The following is a 13,045-nucleotide window of genomic DNA, read 5'->3' on the forward strand; positions in this document are numbered from 1 at the left end:
TTTTCTCTTTTAATCTTCTTCACTCTTCCATTCTGTTTCTAAAGGAATACTTAGTGTTAACTAGGTTGCAATTTCATTTGAAAAGAATTGAACTGGCTCTCCAGAACGAGATAAAGATTGCCCACGGAGAGTATTTTGGCGGCTACCTTTAAACATGCAAGGATCTGTACCGGGAAGGCGTACCTAGACTTAATGCAGATAATATTTGGTTCTGTGAGATAGAAATGATGTCACTGTGATATTGGCAAGAAAGATGTATAAGATGTACCTTCCCTTCTTCTCTCTGGACGAGCGCAATTTTCTTTGTAGCACTTTATTCCATTGAGAATGCTAAGGTCATGAGGAGATGTCACAGGATGACAACAGAAATATTTGGTGTTGTTTTGAATTCAAATGGTTAACTATGCACAAGCGTATTTTGAGCAATCTATAATTGGGGTATGAAAGTCAAGGCATGTGGTAACAGTTGTTAGGATATCACTTCTATGAAAAGAAGAGAAAGTATTAGGCTCCTAGTTTTATAAACGGAAATCAAAACGTGTGGGTCAATCACACCAAGAAATGTCAATATTTAAAAATAAGAAGTAAAATGAATGGCTTCCAGGTGCCAAGCACGATCCTTTAAAAAAAAATTTTGAGTAATGGTTTATAACACACAGATGAGGACACACACATATGAAAAAATGTTTTATAATATACTCAGTGTCACAGACAGAATTCAAAGTCTACTGAAAATGTACAATACTGGTATATAAAACTATTTCTTGTTCAATAATTAAGGAAATAATGAAAAGTATGAGTTTCTTTTACACTCTGACTACAAAAACTTAGGAGTTTCTAGTATATGCTAAACATGTATTTACTCACAGATATTTCTTAAGTCCCTTCTATGCTCTAGACATGGATCAAGGGCGTTAAGAGAACAGTCTGCCCTCCAGTGTGGCTCACCCCTTAAAGAAGACAAACCGTGAAGAGCTGAACAGGGAAACGGCTACAGAATAACGATGTGGCCAGTTCTTTCTAAGCACATATACAGTGTGTAACCTCCCCCAGTGAGCACTGTCTGTATCCTGAGCACATATACAGTGTGTAACCTCCCCAGTGAGCACTGTCTGTATCCTGAGCACATATACAGTGTGTAACCTCCCCAGTGAGCACTGTCTGTACCCACCAAATAACCTTCCCAGCATTCTGCAGAGCTGTGTGTAGGGTCATCAGGAAGGAACTTGTTCACTTTGCCCAACAAGGTCCCTCGTTTGCGCTGAGCTACTAGACAATTATCTCACCTGAGGGAGAGGAGGGACCACATCTTGTATGGCTGAATCCTAATCCCTTGGATTTTACTCAAAAACCTGGTTAGGTTGGCTCTGGAGAGTCTCTCCATATCTGCTCTTTAATTTCTAAATGTGTAGGGCTTCCCCCGTGGGGAGGACAGCACTAGGGTCACCTGCCACTGTGAGATGGAGAACCCTGGTTTCTTGCTGGAGGCCACCTGAGCTCCTAAAAGACCACAGTACTTTGAGGTAGGGGTTGTTTCACCATGGTCACTGACTTCAGGACAGTCTATTTATTCAAACCCATCAGGACAGAGGGTCTCTCACCTCAGGGAGAGCGCCATTCCTCTTTTAAAAGATTTTCACCTGTAAAACCAAGCCCACCCTGATAATCTTTTGATCGTCTTAAAACCAGTAGATTTGGTGTATTAGCTACATCTAAATAATAGAGCTGTAGGCTCTGCCCACATTCAAGGCAAAGGGAAATGGCATGACCACCAGAGAGTAGGAAACAAAGCCACCCAGCAAGACCCCTCAACAGGAGCCATGTAAGGACCCAGATTAAGGGAGACTCAGACTTATTTTGAATGTATGCACACACACACATGCACACATAAACTTTACTTACAACATGGCTTTCAAAAAGTTAAAAAAAAGCACTTAAAGAGCTCGTGGAACAACTACATGATAGTAAGTGCCCTCACAAGCTAAAAAAAGTTAAAAAAATATTTTTGTGACCCTTTATTTTTATACCCTTAGAACTAAACTCTAATAACTCCCAAAGTAAATATTTTTAAATGATTTGCTTGGGCCTGGCTTGATTTGAGTTTGTTTTGTTGTTGTTTGTTGTTGTTGTTGTTGTTGTTTTGAGACAGAGTCTCACTCCATAGAATAGGCTGTCCTGGAACTCACTATGTAGCCCAGGTTGGATTCAGACTCTTGAGAATCCTCCTGCCTCAGCTTCCTGAATGCTGTGGTTACAGACATGAGCCAACACACCCAGCTAGTTTCAAATATTTTGACTTTAAAATAAAAATTGCTACAAATATGACAAATACTGGACTTATTATACCCAAGATCAAACTAAAATAAAAAATATGAATTATTTAATATTAAAACCAGTAGCATACATATAACAGCAATTTATGACTTGGAAAATAAGATGAAGAATATTATTACTGGTGAAATTTATGTTGTACTTTATAATTTGCTATCAAAATAAGTGTTTAAATATATAACATACATACATCCAGATTAGCTAGCTTGTTAAACATAATTGTATTGTTTTCAAGGATAGACATTTAACAAGTGTCATACAAGATCTTTCCCCACCTACTTTGAATGCTAAGGCTGCAAAAATGAAAACCACACGTTCACAGAGGTGTCGGCCGAGCCCAGGGCATTGCAGTCAGGTTTGAAAGAGAAACAACTCAATAGCCATCCCAAACAATGCTCTTCAGTGCTCTTCCTAGACAGACCTCAAGTGTCAGCCACTCATCTCATTATATGCCGTACATGTACATAATAAAAGGAGAGAGAAGGAAAGGTAATGCCTCTGACTTTTTTGTATCTACTACCCTGTTGCAGCGTTAGAAGCATCCTTTAGTTCTCAGGATGTCACAGAAGAGGCCAGTACATTTTAGATTCTCTGTCAGCCCCCATGTAGTTCCGCGGAAACTAGAGGCTCCCGACAAGCGAGGGCAACCAGAAAAACATGGACGCTGAGCGCACTTCCCCAAAGGTCATGTCTCTCCTTCGGGATTGAGACGCAATGGACTAAAAAGTTGTGGAGCCGTTTTGGAGTGGGAGCTCAGTCTCCAGAGTCAGTTTCTTTAACTCCTGGGTAGAAACTTAGAGGGGGAAAAAAACCAATAACATTCTCAAATTTCCAATAACCCTTAAAGACAAATTTCATAGACAGTCTCTGCAATCCAGGATTCCCGAGCACCAGTGACTCTCCAGAAATGTTTTCCACACTGTAGTCATGGTGATGTTATTTGCAACAAAGGGAAGTTGATTCACAAAGAGCAAACTTTGAGCTTCTTTCTCCCTTGAGTGTATGCCCAGGGGTTCATGGGGTTGCCAGGAATCCCAACAGGTTAGACAGGACCTCGATGCGCTTGCGTTCCCGAGCTCTGTGCCTTGCACACTGCCTGTCGAGTGTCTGAAAGGAGAGGAGTCAGAGGGCAATGAGCCACTTTTGGGTGTCTACACATTCCGTCAAAGTGGCGCTGTGAAGTGTTCGTCACTATTGTTTCTATAACAGAAAGAAAGACAAAAAGATTTTGAAATCTGTTTTTGGTCTAGAACTCTTGACTGACACTCCTGCTTCGTAGCACTTGAAGGAAACTACTGAAACGTGGCTTAGTGACCTTGACCTTTTGTGGCTCCAAAATAGCAGTTTACATTCAAAAGACAGTCCAAGGACTTCACCTCAATCACTACCCACTCCCCATTGAAGAATGAAGAATGAACTGATGGTGGGTGTGGTAGACTGAGTGAAAAAGGTCCCCATAGGTGCACAGATTTCCATACTTAGTCCTCAATTGCTGAACTGTTTGGAGATGAGGAGGTGTGTGAGTGGGAGTGGGCTTTGAGGTTTCAGAAGTCCATGCCGGACCCAGGGTCACTCTCTCTGTCCTCTTCCTGCTGATCAGCTACTTCTCCAGCACCACATCTGCCTGTGTACCTGTTGTATTGAAGGAGCGGCAGGCTGCTTCCCGCCACCCAGCTAACTTTACCCGAAATAATTACATGGAAACTGTATTCTTTTAAACACTGCCTGGCCCATTAGTTCCAGCCTCTTATTGGCTAGCTCTTACATATTGATCTAACCCATTTCTAATAATCTGTGTAGCCCACAAGGTGGCTTACCAGGGAAGATCTTAACCTGCTTCTGTCTGGAATGGGAGAGTCATGGCGACTCACTCACTCGGCTTCTTTCTCCCAGCATTCTGTTCTGTCTACTCCACCTACCTAATTTTCTGTCCTATCAGGGCCAAGCAGTTTTCTTTATTACTTAACCAATGGAACAACAGATAGAAAGATGACCCTCCTCCATCATGTACCATCATGCTTCCTGCCACGATGATTATGGACTAACCCCTCTGAAACACATGCCCTCAGTTAAATGTTTTCTTTTAGAAGAGTTGCCTTGGTCATTGTGTCTCTGTATATAGCAAGTGAGCAGTGACTTAAGACAATATTACGAGCACAGTTTGGTAGTTTGGACATATGTATATGGACATGGAATCACCACTACAGTCTCTCATCCTGATGCAGGAAAATCTGGGTATCTTTGAGAGTGATGAGGTCTCAACACTCAGGTGGGCTTTAACTCAGGAATTAGGGCACCATGTGCTTAAGCCACACAAAATTTACAGTGAGTTAGTAGCTTCAAGGTGTTATGAGAATTCAAAGAATTTCATCTCTATGGGTGTTTTGTCTGCCTATATGCACACAAGAAGAAGGCAGAAAATCTCAGGAGACTATAGTTATGAATGGTTGTGAGCCACCATGAACTCGGTGTCTCTGGAAGAGAAGAGCCAGGGCTCCTAACCTCTGGGTCATCTCTCCAGTCCCTGTGCCCCTTCTTGAAGAGTGAAAATTGCTTCTGTCACAGTCATGAGGAAAGTAGCTAATGCAGGAAACTGGTACCAAGAAGAGGGGTCATAACAATGAGAATCATGCCTTGGTAAACAGGGATAAATGCTTAGCTATTGGATTCTGACTTAGACTCCCTTGGGACTATAACACCCATCTTCTATTGGTCTATTTATCTTTTACCCCAAGGTCCACAATGTCTTGATTGCTGCAACTTCATAATAATCCTCCATCAAGGGTCATATTAACACATGAACTTTGGGGTTACTCCAAAATTATTGGGGCTACTCTATATATCCTTTGAATTTCTATAAAAACCTGAAGTTCAGCTCTTTAATTTGTATAAAATTTTGTGCTGAGACTTTTTTTCAAGGCAGAATTTTACTCATAGCTGAGGTTAGTCTCAAACTCATGAACTGTTTCCCTCTGTCTCCCCTCTGCTAGGATTACAGGAATGTGCTACTACCCAGATTGTGATATTTTTTTAATTGAACTGACACCATTTGGGAAGATTTTATATTGCAACAATATTGAATCTGTATTAACAATATTAATGCATCATTTTACTTAAATATTTAATTTCTCTTAGCAATGCTTGCACATCTTTTGTCAAATTTATATTTCTACATGTTTCATAGTTTGAATGGTGTGTAAATGCTCTTAACTAGTTCCATTTCTAATTTTGTAAAATATAATATATGATATAATAGAATATATAGTATAAATTATAGCATATAAACTGAAGATCTTCCACTCTTTAACCTTGTAAAATTCTGATTTGCCATCATTTTATAGAATCCATCCGATTTTCTGTTTGGACACCACATCATCAGCTAACAAGACCATCTGAGTTCTTCGTATCTTTTTTCCTTATTTTTTTAAACACCATACATATATAAAATGCTTCTTGATCATAGTCATCCTTACTCCTGCCTCTGACTACCCCCGGGACTTTCTCCATCATGTCTTCATCCCAACTTCATGTCCTCCTTTTATAACTTTTCATTTATTTATCCATTTTTAACCAGCTGTATCCAGTCAGTGCTGCCCATATGCACATTGGCCATGGTCACCCACTAGGGAATACACCGTCTTCCAGTGGCCACACTCCTAAAGAAAAGGCACTCTTTCTCCCCCAGCAGCCAGTAACTGTCAATAGCTTCTAATCTAGGAGTGGGAGGTCTCAGGAAACTCCCACAAGACTGGAATTTTTAATTGCTTGAACATTCAAGGGCCTTGTGTAGGTGACCACTGCTACTGTGAGTTCCTGTGGGCAGCAACCATACCATGTCCAGAGGACAGCATCACAACCCTCCCGTGTCCAGAGGACAGCATCGCAACCATACCATGTCCAGAGGACAGCATCACAACCCTCCCATGTCCAGAGGACATCATCACAACCCTCCCGGGTCCAGAGGACAGCATCACAACCCTCCCATCTCCAGAGGACAGCATCACAACCCTCCCGTGTCCAGAGGACAGCATCGCAACCATACCATGTCCAGAGGACAGCATCACAAGCATACCACGTCCAGAGGATAGCATCACAACCATCCCATCTCCAGAGGACAGCATCACAAGCATACCATGTCCAGAGGACAGCATCACAACCATCCCATCTCCAGAGGACAGCATCACAAGCATACCATGTCCAGAGGACAGCATCACAAGCATACCATGTCCAGAGGACAGCATCACAACCCTCCCATGTCCAGAGGACAGCATCACAACCCTCCCGTGTCCAGAGAACAGCATCACAACCCTCCCATGTCCAGAGGACAGCATCACAAGCATACCATGTCCAGAGGACAGCATCACAACCCTCCCGTGTCCAGAGGACAGCATCGCAACCATACCATGTCCAGAGGACAGCATCACAAGCATACCACGTCCAGAGGATAGCATCACAACCATCCCATCTCCAGAGGACAGCATCACAACCCTCCCATGTCCAGAGGACAGCATCGCAACCATCCCATCTCCAGAGGACAGCATCACAACCCTCCCATGTCCAGAGGACAGCATCACAAGCATACCATGTCCAGAGGACAGCATCACAACCATACCATGTCCAGAGGACAGCATCACAACCCTCCCATGTCCAGAGGACAGCATCACAACCCTCCCGTGTCCAGAGGACAGCATCACAACCCTCCCGTGTCCAGAGGACAGCATCACAACCCTCCCGTGTCCAGAGGACAGCATCACAACCCTCCCATGTCCAGAGGACAGCATCACAACCCTCCCATGTCCAGAGGACAGCATCACAACCCTCCCGTGTCCAGAGGACAGCATCGCAACCATACCATGTCCAGAGGACAGCATCACAAGCATACCACGTCCAGAGGATAGCATCACAACCATCCCATCTCCAGAGGACAGCATCACAACCCTCCCATGTCCAGAGGACAGCATCGCAACCATCCCATCTCCAGAGGACAGCATCACAACCCTCCCATGTCCAGAGGACAGCATCACAAGCATACCATGTCCAGAGGACAGCATCACAACCATCCCATGTCCAGAGGACAGCATCACAACCCTCCCATGTCCAGAGGACAGCATCACAACCCTCCCGTGTCCAGAGGACAGCATCACAACCCTCCCGTGTCCAGAGGACAGCATCACAACCCTCCCGTGTCCAGAGGACAGCATCACAACCCTCCCGTGTCCAGAGGACAGCATCACAACCCTCCCGTGTCCAGAGGACATCATCACAACCCTCCCGGGTCCAGAGGACATCATCACAACCCTCCCGGGTCCAGAGGACATCATCACAACCCTCCCGTGTCCAGAGGACAGCATCACAACCCTCCCGGGTCCAGAGGACATCATCACAACCCTCCCGGGTCCAGAGGACATCATCACAACCCTCCCGGGTCCAGAGGACATCATCACAACCCTGCCGTGTCCAGAGGACAGCATCACAACCCTCCCGGGTACAGAGGACAGCATCACAACCCTCCCATCTCCAGAGGACAGCATCACAACCCTCCCATGTCCAGAGGACAGCATCGCAACCATCCCATCTCCAGAGGACAGCATCACAACCCTCCCGTGTCCAGAGGACAGCATCACAACCCTCCCGTGTCCAGAGGACATCATCACAACCCTCCCGTGTCCAGAGGACAGCATCACAACCCTCCCGTGTCCAGAGGACATCATCACAACCCTCCCATGTCCAGAGGACAGCATCACAACCCTCCCGTGTCCAGAGGACAGCATCACAACCATCCCATCTCCAGAGGACAGCATCACAACCATCCCATCTCCAGAGGACAGCATCACAACCCTCCCATCTCCAGAGGACAGCATCACAACCATCCCATGTCCAGAGGACAGCATCACAAGCATACCACGTCCAGAGGATAGCATCACAACCATCCCATGTCCAGAGAACAGCATCACAAGCATACCATGTCCAGAGGACAGCATCACAACCATCCCATGTCCAGAGGACAGCATCACAACCCTCCCGTGTCCAGAGGACATCATCACAACCCTCCCGTGTCCAGAGGACAGCACCTCACAGCACCCCTGCCCCGCCCCCAATCCTCCTGCTCTTATATTCTTTCTACCCACTCTTCTACAAAATTTTCTGAACTTTCATGGGAGATTGTTATTAGTTCTTCCTTTCCATCAGGATGCCTTTTGCTTCTTTATCTTGCGCGAGTTAGCTAACTACGACTTCCAGTGGCACACGGAGTGTGGAGACACGCTGAGACCAAGACAAGTGCATTGCTTTATGTCTACAATCTCAACACGTGGGCGTTGGAGGCAGGAGGATCAGGAGTTTAAGGTCATCATCAGTTGTGTAGTGAGTTGGAAGTCAGACTGGGACAACCAAGAAGTTATTTGCAATTGCTTCTTACCTGGAAATGGAAAATTGTCTTCTCCAGCAGAGTGTCACTAAGTACCTCAACCAAACTCCAGGAATGGTTGACCATGAAACACATTCCATGTTTGTGTGTGTGTGTGTGTGTGTGTGTGTGTGTGTGTTCATGTATGCGCTTTTGGTTTTATCATTATTTTTTGTCTTATTGTGTTTTTGTTTATTTTGACCTTCGTTTTCCTTTGTTTTGCAGGTTCTTGAGAGAGGCAAAGACAGAGCACGAGGACATGAAGCTAGGGGGTAGGGAGGTGAGAGGATCTCCTTGCACTTGTGGGAACTATGAAGAGCCGTCACGAGGGAAATGTATTTGTGAGGGAATTGATAGCCTTCTTCTCGTACAGTAACTCTGGTATCTGGGGAATGCTGATCTCATGAATGAAATGGTGTGCTCCTGCATATTAACCTCACAGATGTATGATGTGATACTGATATTAATTTTCCTTAAATGTTTGACAGAATTCTCCAAGGATCCACCTGAGCCTAGAGTTGTCTTTTTGGAGGTTTTAATGCACAATGAATACATATTCTACTTCGTAACTACTTCCTTAGTAAACCTAGGACTAACTAGTCTGCTAATCTAATTGTCTTGAGTTAGCTTTAATAATTCATCTTTTTCAAGTAACTTGTCCATATTATCTCAGCTATCAAGTTTATTGCCATAAGATTATTTGAAATAATTCTTTCAATAGCAAGATGACTGAAGTTTTCTAATTCCTGACCATAGCAATTTGTATATTTTTATTTCTTTCTGTTTTCTTTTCTTTTTTTAAGACAGGGTTTCATAGGGCTAGAAAGATGGCTCTTTGGCTAAGAGCATATGCTACTCTTCCAGAGGACCTGAGTTCTATTCCCAGCACCCACGTCAGGCGGCACAGAGCTGCCTATGACTTTTGTTCTAGGAATACAAGACACTTCTAGTCCCTCCCAACACTTGCACGCTCACAGGAGTGCACACACACACGCACGCATGCATGCACACACACACACACACACACACACACACAAATACCTTTTTAAATCAGGCAGGGTCTCACTATGTATCTCTGGTTGAGCTGGTCCACCTGCCTTCCCATCCTGAGTGCTGGGATTGAAGATGTACATTAACACATGTCTGCTGTTTTTCTTCTCTTCTATTTTTTAATTAATTTCTATGTTTTTAATTGTGCATGCATGCGTGCCTGCCTGCCTGATTTCTGTTATGTGCAGCATATGGATACAGTTCCTCTGGAGGCCAGAAAAGGACACCACACCTCCAGAGTTAGAGATGACTGTGAGCCACCTCCTGTGGATAATGGGAACTGAGCTCAGGTCCTCTTGAGAGCAGCAAAGGCTTTTAAGTCCTGAGTCATCTCTCTAGCCCTACTTCTCTTGCCTAAGCATCATTTGCCCTTCTCCTAGTTTGCTAAAGTGGAAGCAAAGGTCATTTATTTGAGATTTTTTTTCCATTGGTTGGTTGGCTGGCTGGTTGGTAATTTGGGGCTTTTGCTGAAAAAGGATCTAACACAAGAAATCCTCCCACCCCAGCCTTCTGAGTAGCTAAAAGTACAGGTAAGAGCCTCACACACTGCTCTTCTCTCCTAATATAGGTACTATAGGTGCCTTTCTCATAGGCATGAGAAAGCTAATGGTCAACATTCATCCAGGTATTCACCAGCAGGCTAACCTTGGACAGAGGCAGAAAAAAAATCCTAAATGAAAAGCCAAATATCCGCACTTGGAAAAAGAAAACAATAACTTATTTTAGAAATCCATAAATGACTGTGGTGTTGGGCGAATATTGTTTACCGGTGGATGCCTGAGCTAGGATATGCTCGGGACTTATCAAATGGCTCTGGAATGTTCCTTTGACCTTACATTTTTGTAATTTATCTGTGGTTCTGTATATCTATTTTTTCAGTTTATTTTGTAATATTATGATTAAAAAATGGAAATGTTTCCCAATTCCAAATGGTATTTGTTCTGGAAATATAACCTAGCTTGCAAAATAAATAAAGAAATCGGGGTGGTGCAGCTCTCATGCAAGCCCCGCGTTCTGGATGCTGAGGTAATGGGATCCAGAGTTTGAGGCCAGCAGGGCTACATACTGAGAAAACACAAGAGGGAAGACAGGGGAGGAGGGATAGAAAGGACAGCCGGACATTTCCCAACATGTGTCCTCTACCTGACCAACAAAAGCACAAGGCGTGAGCTTGGCATCTGTGAGGTCCTGGAATCAGCCTCCATCAGCAAAGGAAGAAAGGGGCCCTGAAGGGTAAGAGTAACAACATGTTCTCAAGAAACTAAGTAAAATGTGTTTCTTGCATTTTTGGACTTCACATTTTTTTATCCAATCTAATCACATGTCAGATTAATCGGATCAATATACACATTCTGATTAGGTTTAAGTCAATCATATTGCTAACTTTTTCTTGGTATCTCATCCGTTCTTTTCCCTTTTCCTCTTTTCCGGGTTTCTTTTGAATTAGTTAAATAAAACTTATTTTCATGCACTATGCAATCCTAAACTAACATTTTTTTCTCTGTTACTGTGTAACAGCTGTCTTTTCACAGTTTGTTTCAAAAAAGAAAGCTACTGTCATTGTCACGGTCCTCTATTTGTAACTCATTGTCTTCCTTAGGGTCACTGTTGCTGTAATGAAGCATCATGAGGAACACAACGTGAGGAGGAAAGGGTTTGTTTCACTCACAGTTCGTATAACAGTTCATCATCAAAGCAGTGAGGGTAGTCACTCACACCGGGCAGGAGCTGATGCAGAGGCCATGGAGCAGTGCTGCTTACTGGTTTGCTTCCCATGGCTTGCTCAGCCTGCTTTTTTCTAGAACCTAGGACCACAGCCCAGGGGTGGCATCACCCACAATGGGCTGGGCCCTTCCCCATCAATCACTAATTAAGAAAATACCCTACTGTCTTTTTGTTTGTTTGTTTTTGTTTTTGTTTTTTTTTTTTGAGACAGTGTTTCTCTGTAGCTTTGGAGCCTATCCTGGAACTAGCTCTTGTAGACCAGGCTGGTCTCGAACTCACAGAGATCTGCCTACCTCTACCTCCCAAGTGCTGGGATTAAAGGCCTGTGCCACACCTCCCAGCTTGAAGACGTTTTCTTAATTGATGTTTCCTCCTCTCAGATGACTTAAGCTTGGGGGAAGTTGGCACAAAAGTATCCAGTACACTCGTGTAGTAGACAGAATAACCATGTAGATGGCTGTAGTGGTAGGAGGCGCTGAAGAGGAAGAGGCAAGAGATTCACAAGTTTGCAGCCAACCTGGTCTATACCTTGAACTGGCTCAGCAGTCAAGAGCTCTTGCTGCTCTTCCAGAGGACCTGAGTACTGTTCCTGGCACCCACAATCAATCATTTCATAATCATAACTCTAGTTCCAAGGAATCCTATGCCCTCTTCTGGTGGGTAACCACACACATGTGACATACACAGACACACACACACACACACACACACGTATATATATATAAATTTAAGCAAATGAATAGAATAATTATCCCTGATTCTATTCAGGACTTCTGTGCTGACTAGATTTAACTGGAGGTTTTTGGTGGTGGTGGTGTATCTTACTGGGAATTGAACTCAGGAGACTGTCTTGCTGAACTTTTTTTTTTTTACTTTGCATTGATGCTCTAATGAAATGAGACTCTTGGAAACCTTGGGATGGGACAAATGTATTTTCTCTGCAGTACAGGTAGCCCTGCCTATAAACTAGAAAACAGACTGTAGCAATGATAGCTAGAATCTCCCCAAATCCTAACTCCTGGAATCTATGGATCAGAGTAACAAGGGTTACAAGTTAGATGATCTAGAAGTAGGGAGATTATCGTAGATGGTCTGATGGTTGCGGTAGACTCTAAAGCAGAAAGGAGAGACCAACAAGGATAGAAATGGGCAGATGACAAATGAAGAAAGAACAGAGGTGCTCTGTAGCTAGGCTCTCCAAACCGGAGAGCGTAAGGAAACAGGGTCATTCTTGTTCCAGGACAGAAGTGGTGCAGGTGGCCCTGCATGTGAGCCCACAGGAACCACATCCAAAGAGTGGTGCACAGACCGCAGGACGAAAAGCCTGCTCTGCTCAAGCCTCTGTGCTCGGAGCCGTTAATGCGACAGTGGCAGGAATCACGCGGCTTTCTTCTGTCTGCCTTCAAGGGTCTCCTTTTACCAGTACTTTTGATTCTCAGCATTTTTACACACTGCACACATCTTCGCACACTTTTCCCCAGAAGATAATTCAGAGAACAATCTTTTAAAATGTGCCATTAAAGAGAAAAGCAA

The sequence above is a fragment of the Microtus pennsylvanicus genome, chromosome 14 (assembly GCF_037038515.1).
Source record: "Microtus pennsylvanicus isolate mMicPen1 chromosome 14, mMicPen1.hap1, whole genome shotgun sequence".
NCBI lineage: Eukaryota > Metazoa > Chordata > Mammalia > Rodentia > Cricetidae > Microtus > Microtus pennsylvanicus.